General features: G+C 38.2%; 1 protein-coding gene and 1 long non-coding RNA gene across 2 annotated transcripts in view; one reads left to right on the forward strand and one right to left on the reverse strand.

Annotated features, from left to right (window-relative positions):
* Window positions 1–16,622, reverse strand: part of LOC146720411 (uncharacterized) — a 146,408-nt gene extending 129,786 nt beyond the window's left edge. Inside the window, exons 1-2 of the long non-coding RNA XR_014926092.1 lie at window positions 16,588–16,622; window positions 16,037–16,126 (exon numbers count right to left, since the gene is read on the reverse strand). This is a non-coding gene — a long non-coding RNA (uncharacterized LOC146720411). The remainder of the gene's footprint in view (window positions 1–16,036; window positions 16,127–16,587) is intronic.
* Window positions 1–18,807, forward strand: part of Ten-a (Teneurin-a transmembrane protein) — a 472,969-nt gene that overhangs the window by 130,532 nt on the left and 323,630 nt on the right. The gene's annotated exons all lie outside the window — the stretch shown is intronic.

Consider the following 18,807-nt stretch of genomic DNA (forward strand, 5'->3'; position numbering starts at 1 on the left):
GATTGATATCCTATAACGTAAATAGTCTCTAGATTCAGACAAAAATGTGTATGATAATATTCTTAAAAGCAAAATGTTTGTCCTGTATAAATTATCTCACGGATTTTTCCTCTCTCTCTCTCTTCTCTTTAAACTTTATGATATTCTCTACTTCAAAATTTTAAATGAGACATACTTATAAACTTGGCGTACGGTAGATGAATTATTAAGTAACAAATCACGTAAAAATACCTAGAACGTTATCATTAATCTTGTCAAAACTAAATTGCAACAGATTGATATATTAATTTTTAAATGTCATATTACGAGACCAGACGGGATATTTGTACCAAACGAGACAAATTTATTGTTCTATTGATAATATCATAATAAAATATATTAAGGGCTATTATACGTGAATTCAATCTCCGATAATTCAATGTCCGATAATTTCGACCTCTTTTCTCAGATGCACATAGTGAAATCTTTAAGCAGAGTCGTTACACAAGCGATTATATCGGTGTGATTATGTGCGTGTATATACATCCAGTGAACCAAAATGGCCTTTCGGAGGGTCCGAGCTAAAAAGAATGTTACTCTTAATGAGCTGGCCTACCGCCAGTTCCTTGTCCGATAGAGTAACCCATTCTGCAACTCGAGTCAATTTGCTCGGCTTTTTGGGCATAAGTACCTTCCGTCTGGCGATACTGACGAATAAAAGTGAAGCGTATCTTGGAAAGATGTGCTACTTGTTAAAATTAATAAATTTCATTTCTCATGAGATTATCTACATCTAGTCTTACCTCGAACTATGCGTAAAAAGTTCGGAGTAAAAAAAAATATATGCGCACGATATTTTTCTCGTTAGGAAATAATGATACAGTTTGTCGATCGAGGAAGAGATTTACATAAATTTCATACATGCTATAATTATGCAGATGTACATACACGCGACAACATTTCCGTGAGCTCTCCCATATACGAGAGCATGGAGCTTCGGCAACTATCGCAAACTATGATCCAAGTTTATGCGATATAGGATATATACAACCGGGACAGAGAGAAATCCGAAGAACGAGGAGCGGAATTACGAGTATTACGTTGATATCGTCTCGCGACCTTATCGATCGTTCGAAATCTCTTTCTGTAGAATGCAATTTGGAGTATTCGTTGGTTCTTTCCCGTTTCGTTACCCCCCGATGATGGATTACCCCATTACGAGCGGACTCTTCTTTTTCTCTTTTTCTTTTTTTCCCCTTTCTTTTTAACAGGTCCCTCTAAGCTGACCCAGTATCACGTGGCATAATAATGGCCGCGCTGGCACACGCCAGACCAGCTTGGCCCTCTTGTTCCTTGAAACAATGGAACGTTACTTTGTTTTCTGACGTACCGTCGTTTCGAGCCGGCGAGCATACGCGGAATCTAATCCATATCCTGGCGAGGATGAAATTTACTACTTTAATAACATCGCGTTTCCTGCTATCCAGGTATACATACACGCACACACCTACACACACACACACACACACATATACGAATACACCGCGCGGGGCCACGCCATCGGCGTACCAATGTTCGCCAACTTCCATCCAGCCTCTGTCCGACAGACGGCAACGATTTCGAGTATTTGGGTCAAGTTGTACCCGTTGTTTGCTAGTGACCATGTATATGCGCGCGCCGGCCAGCGTATCGCTGGCTGCAAAACGTAAATCCGGTAACAACCGTGCGGCAACTTGTTCCCTGTCGGAACGGAAAGTAGCATTGCTAATTTAACGGCGCAACACGATGCTTCGCGGTGTTCGTTATCTGTGCGAGCAATAATATTTCTGCGGTGTGAAACAACGTCGAGACGTATGTCCACTGACGAATTGCACAGAATGTTCGAGCGCGTATGCTCGCCGTCAAATCGCCGTCGCGGACCGCAAGATCGGTATAACGATGACATGTACAAATTGTTCATTAAGTAAAGAATTTTTTATTTCACGAGATACTCTCGTATTTTCATACTAAAATTTGACTATAATTTATTCCTATTATTTATCTACATTATTTAAAGTATAACGTGCGCGAAATAATTTATTTTTAATATCATTATTTCAGGACATATATATATTCTAAATTTACAAGAATGTATAAATATATTGTTTCAAAAATTTAAATAGTTTTGTTTGAGATGTTAAGTAAAACTTTTGTAAATTCTAGAATTTTCCATCCGCGTCAATAACAAAAGTCACGGTCGTTTTGTATGTTTGTCACGGTAAAAAACCTGTCATAAATTAAACTTGTCATCTAAAAAACATTCTTTATACACAAACAATTAGCAGTTTCGCAACCGTTTTACCGGATACTTTTCGCGGTACAAGCATGCGCAAAATTGCCACGCGGCCTCGATCACCAATTAGAAATAGCGAGCGGCCGCGCGCGCATGGCAAAACGCGAGGTCGTTGCGCATCTTAAAACAGCGGCCAATAATGAGCTGTGCCCTCGAGTCACCTCGAGCACAATTCAAATTGCTCGCAATAATTGGCGCTTTCCGAAAAGGTGGGTTTTCTTCGGAAACCCATAAGAGAGAGCTCGCGCCCGAAATCGGGGCTTTATCGCTTTTCCGCCGTGAAAACATATCGCAAACCGCTTATCAGATACACCGCAAAATTCGTTGACGACCGCCGCTATTCCGCACATTGATTTGAGTTCGATTTTCTCTGTAAATTAATTAAGATTGTAAAAGTTTGTTAAAGTGTTCGTTTTCTAATTGTTTTAAAATATTAAAGTCAATTTAATACAAAAAAGTGACTCATCCTTTCGTGCAGCGCGATCCTTTGCTCAAGCAGCGCGTTCGTGAACAAGTTTGTTATTGTTAAGTTGAACAAACTTGAGAATACCATTTTTACAAAATTGCGAAATTGCAAAAGAAGGTAGGCTCTGGAAGAGAGAAAATCCGAAAAAAAACAAGGTATACGATTCGCCGAGATAGGCTATTTTCACCCGTTACATATACATGCCCTATAAGGTCGCAGATTGGGGCGAAGAAGAGCCGCTCCTTTATTTTCCTCACCTGCGTGGGACGGTCACGTGCTGCGACGCACGAAGGGCCAGAGAAGGAACGAAGAGAGAAGACGGAAGAACGAGAAGAAAGGAGAAGGACGAAACACGACGTTAGGGTGGATCTTGGATACATAACGTAACGGATGGACAGGCAAGCTAAGGCTAGATGGGTAAGGCTATACTCCAAAGCTAAACTACTTTGCCTCGAGCAAGGCGGTGGGGGTTACGGAGCTTGAGTGCTAGCCGCTTGTTCTGTAATCCAATAGAGACCCCTTAAGTCCTTTCTCACTCCACTGTCGATACAGGTACACACGTTTCTAGGTAGATAGGTAGGTAGAAGATGCGCACTATGTACATACACCGAATACGTATGTAAATTTCAATATGGCGCATCGAGTCTGCGCATTTTTCTACCGTCTACCTAAACTGACCAAAAACAATCCATGAAACTGGATAGAAACCGAACGAATATTGGCAGCATCGCGGACAATACGAAACAAGATTCGCCGGCATAGACCATTTTGGGCTTTTCGAGATGTTCGAGATGCGCAGAATATGCGGAACTTATAGACGACACTCTTAAGTGACCGATCCTGGATGTTCTAGCGATGGAACGTGCAATGATTTTCAAATATCCCGCAGCATCCAAGATGATTGGATAAGGCATTCGAGCTGATACATTATTTATATTTATGCGAACGTAACTCCCTTCCTTATTCGATATTACGAAAACTGTGAATATGCTACGTAAACGCGCCGTGCATTTCGATGGAAATCCGAATCGCTATTTATATCACGCCTCACGATAGGATTTTGATACACGGTTGGAATGACTATTATTAATGGAATGAAAGCTGGTGAATTATCAATCTCTACAATTAAAATAATAATCTCCGATTTACGATTTCAATTAAACGTGATTAGTTATGTATATATTAAAAGAGATTTATAACATGTATAAATTGCTCGCGCATTGAACGACATTGCAAATGTAATTAAATTTGATTTCCTAAAATGAAACTAACTTTTATGAATTATTTTTATAGCTATGTATGTATAACTACATTTTAAACGGTTATATTCCTCTGGCCCTCTTTATTATTCGACGCATAATACCTCGGGCTAATATGTATATAATACATTCTCCTAAAAAATGCACTTCTTTCCGGTGCATGCATTTTTATTATATTTTCGATATTACATAGACATATAGGCATTTTTAAAAAATGTATATTAATTTATCAAATATATATTATTATTTAATCGATAACACAATATATTTAAAGCATTTAATATATAAATTCCATAATTTTATAAAGATATATTATAATCGTCACAATAAATAACAAAATCGGCAGCACATTTGACATGTACAAGAAACTTTGAATGCTTACAGTCAGCAACGAATCAAACTCTCGCTGGTAAATTTTCGATATAGAAAAGTGTTTCGTCAGCAACTACATAGAACTCGCGGTATTAGAAGCCCATATCACGTAGTGGCTCATCAGCGGTAAAATTGGCCACTCTTCTCAGGCATCAAGTTTTCTTGACCTGAAAACTTGAAAACCATGCTGCTTACATAGGAATGCGACCGTGTAATGCAATGGTACCATTTCGCATTACATATATTTTGACCAAGAGTAAATTACCAAGAGTAAATCTAAAGAAGATATCAAATTTAAAAATACGATATTATTATATTGTTTGTGTGCAAATGGTTTATTAATAAATTGACCGCGCAAAAATAATTAGAATTTATTAAGATTATTAAGATTAATCTTGACTAATAATAATTATAACAAACATATTATTAATAAATATGTTATTAAATAAAAGATATCAAATTCCCGATATCTAAAGTAAAAAGGCTTAAATAAATATATCGATATCTATGAGTTACTGAAAGGGTAAAGCAGTGTCAGAACTAGGAATACCGTGCGAATTACACCACCATCGCAGTGTACCGACATTGGTATCGCACCCCGACAACGAGGGGTAGTTTTACTCGAGGTGGTCGGTAAGGAAGTCTCGCAGCAAAGGGTAGTTCGTTGCCAATGGAGCATTCGTAAACCTTCTACAAACTGAACACTGAGATGAAACTCGAGCGATGGGGTTACCAGTCAGATAATTTTTTGCCTCAACGAACTAACAACGATATCATCCGTTGTAATTTATCGATGTAATCGTTTGCCGATAAGACTTTGCCGAAATATTTAACAATATCGAATACCTTCAAGTATAATAGCCTATTCTGCCAATTAATTACAATAAAATTATCGCTCTTATTTGCGCGTCAGCTGTTATTAAGAAATGTTTATATCCAACCTCGCACGTATGCTTGTCTAATATATCAAATTGTGCGATTTCAATTATTTAAAAGCCGCACACTCGTTGTTTGCGTTATACCGACCTATGAATGTTTTACTGCGTGAAACAACAATTCTCCGAATACTCCGAGCGCGATCAATCGAGCGCACGGGGAGGCGAATCTACTTCGCGCGATTTTGTGCGACGTCTTTTACTGCGTTGCTCGTAAAAGCTCGGACGCGAACATCATCGTTCCGGGATATCGATCTCACGGTTGCAGATATTCTTGCACGTGTCTTAGCTCGTGCCAGCACTTCCCACTCGTAAATGCGAGGTTCCGTCATTCCCCGCCGCCTAGGGTCGTCGACAAAGTCGGGTCAGACGTCAAAAGTGAGTGACAGTCGTGCCGAGCCATTTTCTCTCATGTATAACGGCCCGACACTGCAATAAGAAGATATGACAGGAAGGCCAGGAATGGCCGATGGTTCTGACAAGTGCGCGCGCAAGCGAGGATAGACCCACGATGTTATAGACATTTCCATTGTACCTTATTCCTTTAGGTTATCATTATTGCTCCGTCTTCGCCTAACACTTTGAATTATATACGTAAATGTCGGAGTGCGATGCAAGCGTTGCGAGATACTTGTCAGCGCGTTTCAAAAGCTTTCATCATGTTACATCGCGTACAGACAACGTTATTTTCCCTGGATGCATTCTCGTTCATTTTTAACGGTATCGCTATGTCGGTCCGTTTCCATTTTAGCTTTAAATAAACAAGCATGAGAATAAGCACAAGCGATATGCTGAGTTCGCTTAATAATTACTAATATCGCTACGAGATGAGATAAATTTGCGCGATATGACTATACATAAATGATATATAATTCAGAAATGTCGTGCTACAACAACTTAGGCAGTCCAAATATAAGAAAATGTGTATTTAGTAGAAGATTTATATGTATAATGTCACGAATATATGAATTGTAAGTAATGCATTTCTGTTATATTTTCTCTACTCATAGATATGTATTCGATAGACTATAAATAAGACACGAGAATGGCATAAAAGAGTAGTAGGATATATCCATGAATGGAAACATAAAATAAATCAAGCGAATAAGGCGATAACGGTATTGCTCTGGGATATTGTATTGTGCAATAGTATTCACTAATGCGACAGGAAATCATTTTTATGGTGTCAAATATTCCACAAAATTATATTTTAATTATTCTTACTATAAAAACTGTTATTAATATAAAATGTGACTAATTAAAACAAACATAATTTGAATGACTTGTATCTTTATATTCGTTTACATTCGTTGGCGCATAAAATGATATTTAATATATCCTGTATTAATATAACTAAAATAGTATTTAATCCTTAGGTTAATAAATCTGATTCGTCAATTATAGTCGCTGATATTATTGCAAAGAAACATTCAACTTAGCAAATTAGGTCAAAGAGAAAGAAATACAGAGAATCATCAATTATTTCAACTTTATAAATTATTACAACTTTTTATTAATTAGTTTAATTATATTTTCAAGACAAAGTCGTATCGATGGAAAAGAAATTCAGAGATCTCGCAAATTCATTCGTTCTTACAAATTAAAAAAAAAAAAAAACAATGAAAGAAGAGAGTGACAATATGTCTCGTCTGACGTGGCAAAAAAAAGACAGGAATGCGCGCAGGTCAAACTCCTCGCATTTCTTTTTCCATTGACATTGGAGAGTGATTAAAAACTTGATCCTACCGCATCGTTCCATCTTTATCCGTCCTACCCACCCATCTATCGCACTCTCGTCCTTCGAGTTCGTTTTACTCGACCTCCAACCTTTCGTTTACGATATAGGATAACGGACAATATGGCGGAATAATTGTTGTTCAGAGAGAACTCGCAGGGACGATGAGCAAGGGGAGCCGAAAGAGAATGGTGCGGGAGCAGAGAGTGAGAAAGAAAGAGAGAGAGAGAGAGAGAGACTCGACGGTGTCGGATTACTACTGGCATTGTGAGTCCAGACATGGGGAAGAAGAAGAGAGAATAGGGAGCGGAGTGTATAAGAACAGTGGTACGAGAGTGAAAACGGCGATAAGGTGGAGAAAAGATAGACAAGAGACAGCGGGGAGAGCTAGAAGAAGAGAAGAGGGAGAAGTGTAGAAGAAGAAGTTATTAGAAATACCGTAAGAGAGTACAATACCACATCCATCCCCGGAGTAAGGATACGAAGAGCTGAGTTCACCCCACCTAGTTCTCCTTCTGCTCTGCCTCTTCCTCCGGCTTTCTTCTGTATCTCGGAGACCGTCGTGTCGGAGGAGTCGGCTTTCGCGGAACGTCGACGGAATCGAGATGGCGCGAGAGGGAACGAGGAAGAGAGTCTCCTGTATCTTGGCGCTTTCTTTATTTGCCGCGATTTATTTTATGATACACGCGCGCGCGCTACACACTAACAGCGACACACAAGCGAGCTGAGTCCTCGGTACCTTGTGCCCGGCCGAGTGGAAAAATGTGATATTCTCTGACAAATGGACGATGGCGGCTCGTGGCAGAGATGTACGTTTAAATACGATTGTTTATTTCGTGCTCGATTGCCCGCTAATACCAATTTGTGATGTTTCGCTGGTTTATCGCTCTTAGCCGCTACATTTCAACGAAGCTAAGAAAGCACCCATACATTCCAGTTCTTTCACGAGACATAATCGCCTCGTGCAATTCATTCAACACATTCATGGAAGAATAATATATGGAATTTTCATATAATGCGTTGATGAAATTAAAATGTCGGCATTTACGGCGGTGCCTAAACTTGCCGAATAATATTTCTGAATAATATATTCGGCCGTAAAAAATAATTTTTCATACTCATTTAGAGAGTGAAAATAAAACTAATAGCGTGCATAGTAGAGAGGAAATAAACATGCAGTTTATATGACCGACTTAATAGTTATCTCTTGCCATAACTGTCGTGCATTACGTTACGTGCATAGTTTTGTGTACTTCTCTCTACTATTAGATATTGTCCAGCCTGTCTATTATCATTTATAGTCAGTCTAGTCAATAATCTTCTACAGCGCACATCCATATTTAGACAAGCTCATATTGTGGTAGTAGTCCTTTGTCACGTTACTAATATAATCTCACTAGTCTCAATAATTTCATGCAACATGAATATACATAAGTTTTACATGTCATTACATTATCTTTCACGTTTATCTATTAATTAAAATAATCGGATAATTACAAGTTTTCATGTCACGAAAATACATCTTTCGTCTTTAGATTTGTGGAAGTTAGTTATATAGATTTCTAGGTGATTATACTCGATCTGATATCGATTATTACAAATTCTAAAAGAAGAATTCAAGGAATATCGTGTTCGCGTTAAATTTTGAAGACAAGATCTAAATTATGGATAATATTAATGACATTTTCTAGTCGAATATTGCTGCTGTTTTCAACGACAAACGAATACTTGTGGCGCGCAGACATGGATCTCATAAGTGCGAAACGAGAGACCTTTCTTGAGGTGTTGGTCAGTTGTCGAAGGGGTGTCGGGGCGAAGGAAAGGGATGAGATATCGATGGCTAGGCGAGTATAGGTGGTAGTAGTATGGGGAGGCCGTAATTGTTATCCGATCGAGACTAAGGGAAAGAGCCTCTAAAGGATGGATGTGACATCATCGGAAACAGTTTCACCTATAATTGGATTTATGATCGGTATACCTCCTCGTTTCTCTCTCTCTTTCTCTCTCTCTCTCTCTCTCTCGCTTTTTTATGGGCTTGAAAATATATTATTTAAACGTTTCGAGCGAATTTGCGACGTATAATAGCACAAATGTATACTTATACGTGTATAATTTGTTACATGTGAATACCCGAGAAGCCAATGATTCGTTTTTCATCAAAATAGTATTCAACTGGATATAACATTTTAATTGAATAATTGGCCGACGTGTTATATAAAATTTATATGATATATCGGCCAATTATTCAGTTCAAAATGTTATATTTAATTGAATACTATTTTGATGAAAAACGAACCATTTGCTCGAGAGACGCTTAATATATATATATTATTTTTCTATTATAAAAATTTTACAAATATACCTATTTCAAAAAAATAAATACAATATTAAAAATCGCACAAGTAGTAACATTTAGCCGATCTCGAATGAACCGATAAATGCGATTTGCTTTAATAGCACAATCATGACACGATTGAGGAAAGTTTTAATTACTGGTATCAATTCGCATAACTTGCGCGAAACCGAGAATTCAAGGCTTCTCCAGACAGGCTGAATGAAGTTCAGACGCCCGTGCACATCGTTATACGTCGACGGAATCATTTCTCGCAAGTTTTAATTGCCGCTGTCTATTAATACAACGATTATGATAACAATATATCAGCGTTTATTAACGGCTATCCGAATATATTTCAGTCTTTCACGGAAAATGGGGCTTCTTCGGAGTTGACAGTGTTTCTTGTACGTAATAATAAAACAAATTACTGCCAATTGCTATAAGATTGATAAGTTGAATCTATTTACATTATCTTCGACATTATACTATTCTCAATCGTTGACTTAATCCGTCGGTATGTGCGGTATATAGTATATACATATGTGTATATAGCGGTATATCATCGTGAAGCTGATTTCACAGTGATATGCTTCTCGTGTCTGCACCAGCTGAATTGCACTGATTGTATTCTCATGCAAAGTATGTTGTTCGCAATATTGACTCTACTGTTCTATTACTCATATTACTGATTACACTGCAACTGTTTTAAATGCTCGGTAAATTTGTTTGATAAATATATATATTTTTTTTATATTTGCATATATATTAAATAATTAATTTGTTTAAATAATATAGTCCACAAATGTTAAAATATAATAATTCTTTGGTAGTAATGCAAACATTCGCAGTATTCCAAAACTGAACAATTATTTCATTGGTATGCATATAATTAATTTTCAAACTAATCCATACAATTTGTTATAATATGCTTACCGAAATGCAAAGAACCATTTTTCACTTTACAATAGAAACAAATCAGATTTCGTAACGTTGGGACTATCTATCTGCGCTCGAGAGGATTTTCTCTAATCTTTTTCAATAGTTAATAGGATCTGAACGTTAATCAATCAAGTGCGAGGCAATTAACGTAACCTTTTGACAGGCGTTCTGTCCAAGATGCGAGCATCTGACGTGGATTTCTTTAATCAGTCACCCTCAATGCGAGAAGTAAAGAGACGATGGGACACGAAGAGTGGAAGAGAAAGACGAACGGAAAATAAGTTGTAACACAAAATGAATCGCACAAGTGAAACTGACAGGCAATTTTGTAATAATTAAAGAATAACGATTGTACATTTACTTTACTTGTATCGACCTGAAACTTAATCTATACTTCGATTACAAATTTACGAGAATGTATTTTCAATAACTTTCTGTAAATACGTTTCATAATTAATCAATTAAATACTATACTAATTAATCACAAAATATTATTCGTGCATATCTATATGGTTTTCAAAAGATAAAAAAATTTTCATGAGAATTATGTCATTATCCTGTGAAATATAGAAAAAAACCATTAGTTCTCTTTTTCAAATTATTTAATGAAGTCATCACTCATTTCCTTCTCGCCCTTCAATTTCGATTTATTCGTGATTTTAAGAACGTACCTAACAATTTGACTTTCTTACTTCGCGTTCGTCGGACTACCCTTGAGGAAAATTGCTGCCCATTTTTCTCCGTCATCCGGCAGCTCACCCCAATGAGCTGCTGTGAGTTAAAATCGGAAACTCAATGGTACGAAGACGCGTATCTTACTTTTCGCGGAATAATTCTGTCTCAATAAGCTTGCAATGTAATAAGCCACTTATTCTTTATTTCGAAAATTATTTCAGATGCACGAATCGAGATAATGTACGAATTCAGTTGCAATAGCTGACATGATAGCGTGAATGTCATCATCAAGCCATATTGCGCGTCCCAAATTATACCGAATATTTGATTATACCAAATGCAGAATAATGTATGGTTTATGCAATAACACAAACAAATCATATGTTATCTACATAAATATCACAGAACATAACTAAACATATGTGTATAAATAAAATTTCAATCTATGCATTATGGAGTATGAATAAATAACCGTGTTATTATATTATAGAATGTAATAAGTTATTTCATTAAAATAATTGCGAATGTTTTTTTTTTTTTGGAGCGAATTTAAAATCTTCAGCGTATTCGTTAATGTAGTGAAAAGAAGTAGGGAAATAAAGAAAAGCCCAATCACGGAAGTTGTTAAATATCAAATAGGATTCGCCCCATTACACCGAAATACCCTCGTAGCTCGGTTAGTCCTACTTAGCTTGGTGCTTTCTTGCTTGTACCCTTCATAGTAATAAGGCTATATGCTTTTATCGTTTCAATTCACATCATTCTACCTAATAAACCGTCATAATTTTGTTGTTTTGAAAGAGTAAATTATTTTATTATTACAAATAAAGATGCACGATTGATTGATCAAATATAATGATGCACAAGCATCTATTTGTAAAATATAAAACAAAGTAAACTTGGAATATAAAGTAAACTAGCACACTGAAATTAATATAATTAAATTATATGACTTAATAAAAAATGTTTATACATACATGAAAAATAGTATCAAAGAGACAAGTAATTTTTTTCACATTTTTATTAACTGCAATAATTGCAAATGTTTTTTTTTTAATTGAGAGAAAGAGAGAGAGAGAGAGAGAGAGAGAGAGAAAGAAATAAGTGTAAAAAAATATTAAATTAAAAAAATTAAAAATTGATACGCTATTACGGAGAAATGAAAAAATAAAACGATTATGCAATAAAAGTGTTGCGTTTCTGATTTTTAGCTCAGACCACGACAAGAGCAATTACTTTAGGAATGATCGTCACGGGATAGGGCAGAGTGAACTTGCTTAAGGGAAGCGCGCAGGAGGTGGCACGGGATGCAAGAAGTGGATTGTGCAGCGACAACGTTAATAAATCTCTGGTAATTAGAAAGAATGTCCCGGGGAGACGAAATTGCTAGTGGGCCCGACTCGGTCGGCCTGTTCATTTTTTACGCTACACGAGCGTTAAGATCTTTTAATGCTAGGTTATAAATGATTTGCGAAACCGGAGCGCTATGCTCCTCGTGATGTACCATATATATTCAGACAACCCGACAACCACTTGCTCGTTAATCACACCGGATTTATTACAATTAAATTTAAAAGTAGGCTGTGAATCTCTCACAAACGGTATCAATTTATGTAAAACGGATTAATTAGTAAAATCTTTTACAAAGAATTAAACAAACGATATTAACAATTTCACTGCCATTAACGTTTTAATATGCTACAATTTCTGCACATCGTCCATTATAATAAAATATTACATTAAATGCATTCATATAAAAGCTGTATGCTTCAATGGATCTTTGAAATTGTATGAATCAATTATATTCAAAGTATGGATGGATCAATAAACGCATGAATCTTTTCTCTAAATTCTTGCCCGTGACAGAAGAAAGTCATTATCAATGTCTGCGCGGACCGTAAATCAGAAGGTAATAATTCTCCGGGACGGAAATATAGTTAAACGTCTCAATTGCAGCGCGCGCGCCGCGCCGGCAAGTCCGGTTGGCAATACTAATTAAGTGCTAGTGTACTCTCCTGACGGGAAACCCCTAGAATCCGGAAACGAGGGTAGATGTAATTAGGATGAGTTGTGACGCCTGTAGCAAGGAACCCCTGGCTTCGTTGCTTTCGCGCTTCTCTCCGCGACGGTACCGAACAAACACACACATATACATACACACATGCGTGCATCTCCTACGTATAAATGCAACGCGGATGCAAAGGGGTTATTATCACCAATTTCGAGCTCCTATCGTTCTTATAATGTGCGCGAAAAGCGCACGGCATATTAATAATCTACGTCGAATAATACGCGTCGCTTTTTTTTTTATTCCAATATAAACGCGAAAATTAGATGTGTGCATCATCGATGCATCATCCTCTCGACTTGGCCGCATCATCATCATCCTCACAAGAGACCATTGCACAATGCTCATTCCACGATCGTGGGAAGCGTTGCTGCAACGGCTAGTTGGACTCCTATTAATGTTGTACAGTCGGCGCGTCGAATTAGCATAAAGTTCTACCTCGTCGGAGTACCAACGCGGCCGGAAACCAAACTTTCGTCAAACTCCGTGTGCATACGCGCCAACTACGCGATTACAGTGTTTTGCCTGCCACGTTTCGCCCGCGTGTTGACTTTATTTTAAAAATTAATTTGCCGAAATATACATAATATAGGCCTTATCGGAAAAGAATGGAAATTTTATAATTACATGTGCTTTTGATTTCAAAGAGAGACTTCTCGAAAGAACTCATAAATCTTATTAGCACGCGAATGTGTTATTCTATTTTCTCGGAACACAATTTAGAATTCATATTGTAATATGTAATGTAATCGCACGAAAGAATCTGAATGCTACGTAATAAATTTTTGTAAATTTTATAGAAACTAATGCTGCGTGGTGAAATAAGAATTGAATGTCGTTACAAATGTTTACAATTTTTTATCGTAACATTTAATTTGCGTCATATAATTATTATCGATACTGATTAGCACAGCAAAACAGAATGAATAAGTATATGGTAATTTGTATGTTATATAGAGAGTAATTAAGTGCAGTTTTCATATGGTAATAATATTGTACAAATTTTAACAAAGTGATAAATATACATATAAATGTATAAATTATCTGCATAAATGTATGTTATATCTATAATATTTATTATACATTAATAAAAAGCATATTTTTATTTTTATTTTATTTTATTTTTACTTTGGATAATATGATTTTCTCTTTGAGATCTATTTTAAAAGTAATTTAAACAAAAAATTAAGAAATTTCGCATAATTTTCAGCACTTAGGAATTCATGCTATAAAAGTGCCTTTTGTTACGAGTCGAAGAAACTTTATGCACCTACTTTCTCTAATTGCTGGACGCCACAATCGCTACTAAATTTCCTTGACAGAATCAGCCACACCCCGTCCAGTACTCATCAGGATAAAAGTCGGAGGACGGAAACACTTAGCGCAGAAAGTAAAACTCTATCTCTCTTTCAATTGGAAATAATAGTAAAAATTTTATCTATCTAAAATTCTATCCTGTCTCTACACATTAGCTTACACGCTCGCTCTTCATCACAAGCATAATATAATTTCATTTAATATAATTTAATGCAATTTTATAAGTTCTCTAGACAGAGTCTAACATTTCAAAATTATCGTGTATTATCCTATCGTTCCCGAATGATGCATATTTCTTTTTTCATTCGAGAAAATATTTTGCGACGAAGATAAAATAGCTGAATGATCTCGATACGATAGTAACGCTTCGTAAAAATGCTGAACTTTGAAAGAACCCGTCCGGCTATAGGAAGTACAGTTGCGAGAGACCATTTTACGGTATGTAACGATCGCGTGTGCGCGGTACTTCGTGACTCTTGAATAATAACGAGTATGATAAGACGGCCTAGCATTAACAAATAAAACACTTTCTAGACGGAAATAAGCGGTGTTCCGGGATCTAGATAATACCTAATAGAAAAAGTTTGGCGCGACCGGTTAAGTTTTCGTACTTTGTGTGGATCTTCTCGTAAGATTAATTTAATACGCATTGAAGCGAGAGAGAGAGAGAGAGAGAGAGAGAGAGAGAGAGAGAGAGAGAGAGAGAGAGAGAGGAAATTCCATCGGTGTCCAAAGACACTACAACTGCGCGAAACAAATATCGCTACATTATAATATGTCATAAACAATGCTCGATGCAAGACGGAATAAAACGTTTTTTTTAATTACGTTCCTATTCCACGTCACTGCTTCCGGAATATAAGTATTTACTGCACCCGCAATTACACTATACAGCTGCAACGTGGCGAAATTTTTTTTCCTTTTTATTTCTTCGCGGGGGATCCGTTATTTCATTGAAAGGTCGTCGATATCCGTGATGCTTGCCTTTAAAAAAAACTGATGGGCGAAATGAAATACGTCATCGTCGATGGCGATATTTCATAGTTCCGGGTGATCGATTTCGATGCGAAATTCCAACGAGAGACATCCCATCCCCCCACGCCCCTCGCGACATCGTACCAACTGCAAATTAAAGGCGTCTTCCACGCCAGGTGCCACTTTCTCTGTAAAATATTCGCCACCTTCGCGCTCTTTCGACATTCCTGAAACTCGCTCTACGCAAACAACGACTCGGACTCATATATAATCGACGCAGCGAGTGTGACTTGATATTTTGTATTACACGTGCAGGCAAAGTGGCACTTTGTGTGCGTGTTTTCTGTGCGGAAAGCGGCCGATTTCCCACGCCGCCGCAAGATGGCGATCGACCACCTCGCGCCCAGAAAACGCGCACAAAGCCACTTTGCCTGCACTTGTAATACAAAATAGTATGTGTATCACGTGCGGATTGACACAATATACTAATATCGAGCCTTCCACGAAAGAAAATTCTCGCGAGTGAATTTTCTTAAAACGATGAAGCCATCGTAATCCGCTTTCTTAAGCCAGTAAGCGAGAGGAAGAAAAACGACTCGAAAATTGCGGTGGCTATGTTGGAATAATTAGCGAGATGGGATGCACTTACCCGCAGTGGGCCACATAGCAGGCGAGAGGAGAGAGAATCCTGGAAGACGACACACAGTGTGGAGCCTCCTCGGTTGGCTGTCGCACGGATCTGTAATTTCGATAATTATGGGTTAATGCGTTTAGCCACGATAGCGGCACACGTACCAGGAACATGATTCCAGACGTACGTGAGATACCTGCGAATTAATTAAACGATTGCTATACTGGGCCAACACGTAATTGCTCAATTGTTACGGCTTATTCGAAATGTATAAATCCGCGCGAATCGAATCTTATTCATTCTCTCACTCTGAAATTACATTAGTCATATCTATAACTTCAATAAAGTTGATACGTAATTCTATAATTCTTTTTATTCTCTTAAAAAATCTTAAATTAATAATATAAAATTAATAACATAAAATTAATAATATATATATATTGATAATATAATAATTAATAATATGAAATTTTATTATTATATGCAATATTATGATTAAACTTGACGAAACGTCCGAATAAAATAATCCCTTACTACTGGTGGACACTACTGTGACTGTTACTACTTACGGACGGATACTACTGTGACTGTTACTACTACTAGTCCTACATTACTACTAGCCATCTCTGTCGACTGTTGTTAGCAGTCGCGGCGTACGATCGATATATGCGCACGTCGGTCTAATTTGCGAAAATCCGCGGTGTATATCAAAATGTTTACGCGGCAGAGGCGTGCGTCAACACGCGCTTAAGTTTTGACGGCGCGTTCCTTAAAAGCTTTCGCCCCGCGAGCAAGAAGCTTTCCTTTATGATGAAACAATATCGTACGTCGCCTTTTTCAGCAGCCATCCGCATTTCTTCCGTTCCACCGGGCGACCTCGTCTCTCGCCCACTCACGGTTTTCGTCGCCTCCGCCCTATCTGCATTCCTAGTCCCAACGAGCCGCAAAGGAATTCCAATTTTAAACAAAAGTTTCCTGACGGCGGTAACCTCTCTCTGGCCTTCCCTCTCCGTTCCCGCTTCTCCTTCACGTCTCTACCTTCCTCTCTGCTGTCGACATCGCGGATTCTAGGCGCGCGTTCATGCATGGCTCGACCATGAGCTAGGCACATCGCTTCTTTGTCTACTCTAACATGTTTCGTTTATGTCTTCTCTACCCATTACAGAAATTCTGCTGCTTCCTTCCGCCAAGCATTTTTTCCCCAATTGTATGATCGCAAAATTGTTTCATTTTATTTTCAAATATATATACATATATATGTATATATCTCGATATCGAATAATTTTGCGTAATTTATTTATATATAAAAATTAAATAAATCCAACTAACGATAACTTGCAAAAGAATTAAAGAAGAAACAGATTATATTCCTAAATATATTTCTTTCGAATAAAGTTTTCCGCGTGTAATGTGAGAGAAAAAAGGAAAATGAGAGACGCACGCGGAAGAATCATAACGTGTATCGAGTGTCGCGAGTCTCGTACTTTTTCTCGGATCGCTTATTTTAATGCCCCTTTCCGCGTCTGCGGATCGTCCGGGAGAGGGTAGAAAAAAAACGCGAACGGCCGACCGGGGAAAAATAGTAGCAAGGGCGACGATAAACAAACGCTAATCCATAAATCCTCTTGCAAACGGTAGAAAGCACGCGCAATATACGTATCACCGACTCGAGACGTACATCAGAGCGCTGCGTCTGCTGCAATATCGATAAAACATTGATCCGCCATTCGTGCCCGAAGTCTCTTGTATAGGATTCGCAATGCCGTTAGGCATCCCTCCCGTTCACAGATACACCCCGAGCCACCGAGCGTGCATACGGAAACGTACCACCGCACCGTTTCGACGGGATTATATCCGACTCTCTCTCTCTCTGTCTCTCTGCGTGCGTGCACTCGTGCGTCCCGAGCATACACGTACGTACGCGCGTCTACCGATATCGTAATCTACACGCGAATCACGAAAGCTCCACGCATAATTCGACACTAATGGAATTTGGGTCGGCCCGATCACTCTGAGCGACCGATCGCATGGCATAGCGCGTGTGCGATTATTTGCAAAAGAGTGTGATTCGACGATCACGACGAATTGTCGTAACGCGCGTGCGCGTGCAAAATCGCGTATATGGACAGAGTAAATGTGAATCGAGTTGTGTAGGAATTTGTTTTGTTATACTGGTTGTGTATATAAAAATTGTTAAAAATACACAAATGAAAAGAAAAATTCGGATTAATGCTATATCGAAGAGGAAAATATGATCTCCCTTTATCCGCGCAAAATCTCGTCTCGTTCCGGTAGACGTGCGATCATACGATCCCAAAAGTCGCACGACTCGTTTATATCCGTCGTGTTCGACGACGGATAAATATTACTCCCGGCTGCGTGGTTCCGCTGCCGCGATCGCTTTAGCCCAACAGATCAAAGCACGGAAAATCAGGGACCATCTGCATTATCCAACGAATTGGCAAGCTCATTTCTGAAGATGATATTGTAATTATAAGGTTGGGAGCGCGATAGAAGTGCAAGGACCGATGATAGTGAATTGGAGGAAGACAGAGAGAGAGAGAGAAAGAGAGAAACGGAAAGACGGTACTTGAGGGAGGAAGCGACGAGACGAACGGCGACTCAAACACCGCGGCACAAAATTCACAATCTAATCCAACTAAGCAAATTACTCTCAACTTTCTGGGCGACAGCTACGCACGCTGTCCCTTCGCCTCGCTTTCCCGGCAACTTAGATCAAAGGGAGCGTCGTTCTGCGCGCGGGAATATCGCGCTCGACGTTTCATCTC

Source organism: Nylanderia fulva, unplaced genomic scaffold (assembly GCF_048542155.1).
Source record: "Nylanderia fulva isolate GAGA-0341 unplaced genomic scaffold, ASM4854215v1 Scaffold7, whole genome shotgun sequence".
Lineage (NCBI taxonomy): Eukaryota > Metazoa > Arthropoda > Insecta > Hymenoptera > Formicidae > Nylanderia > Nylanderia fulva.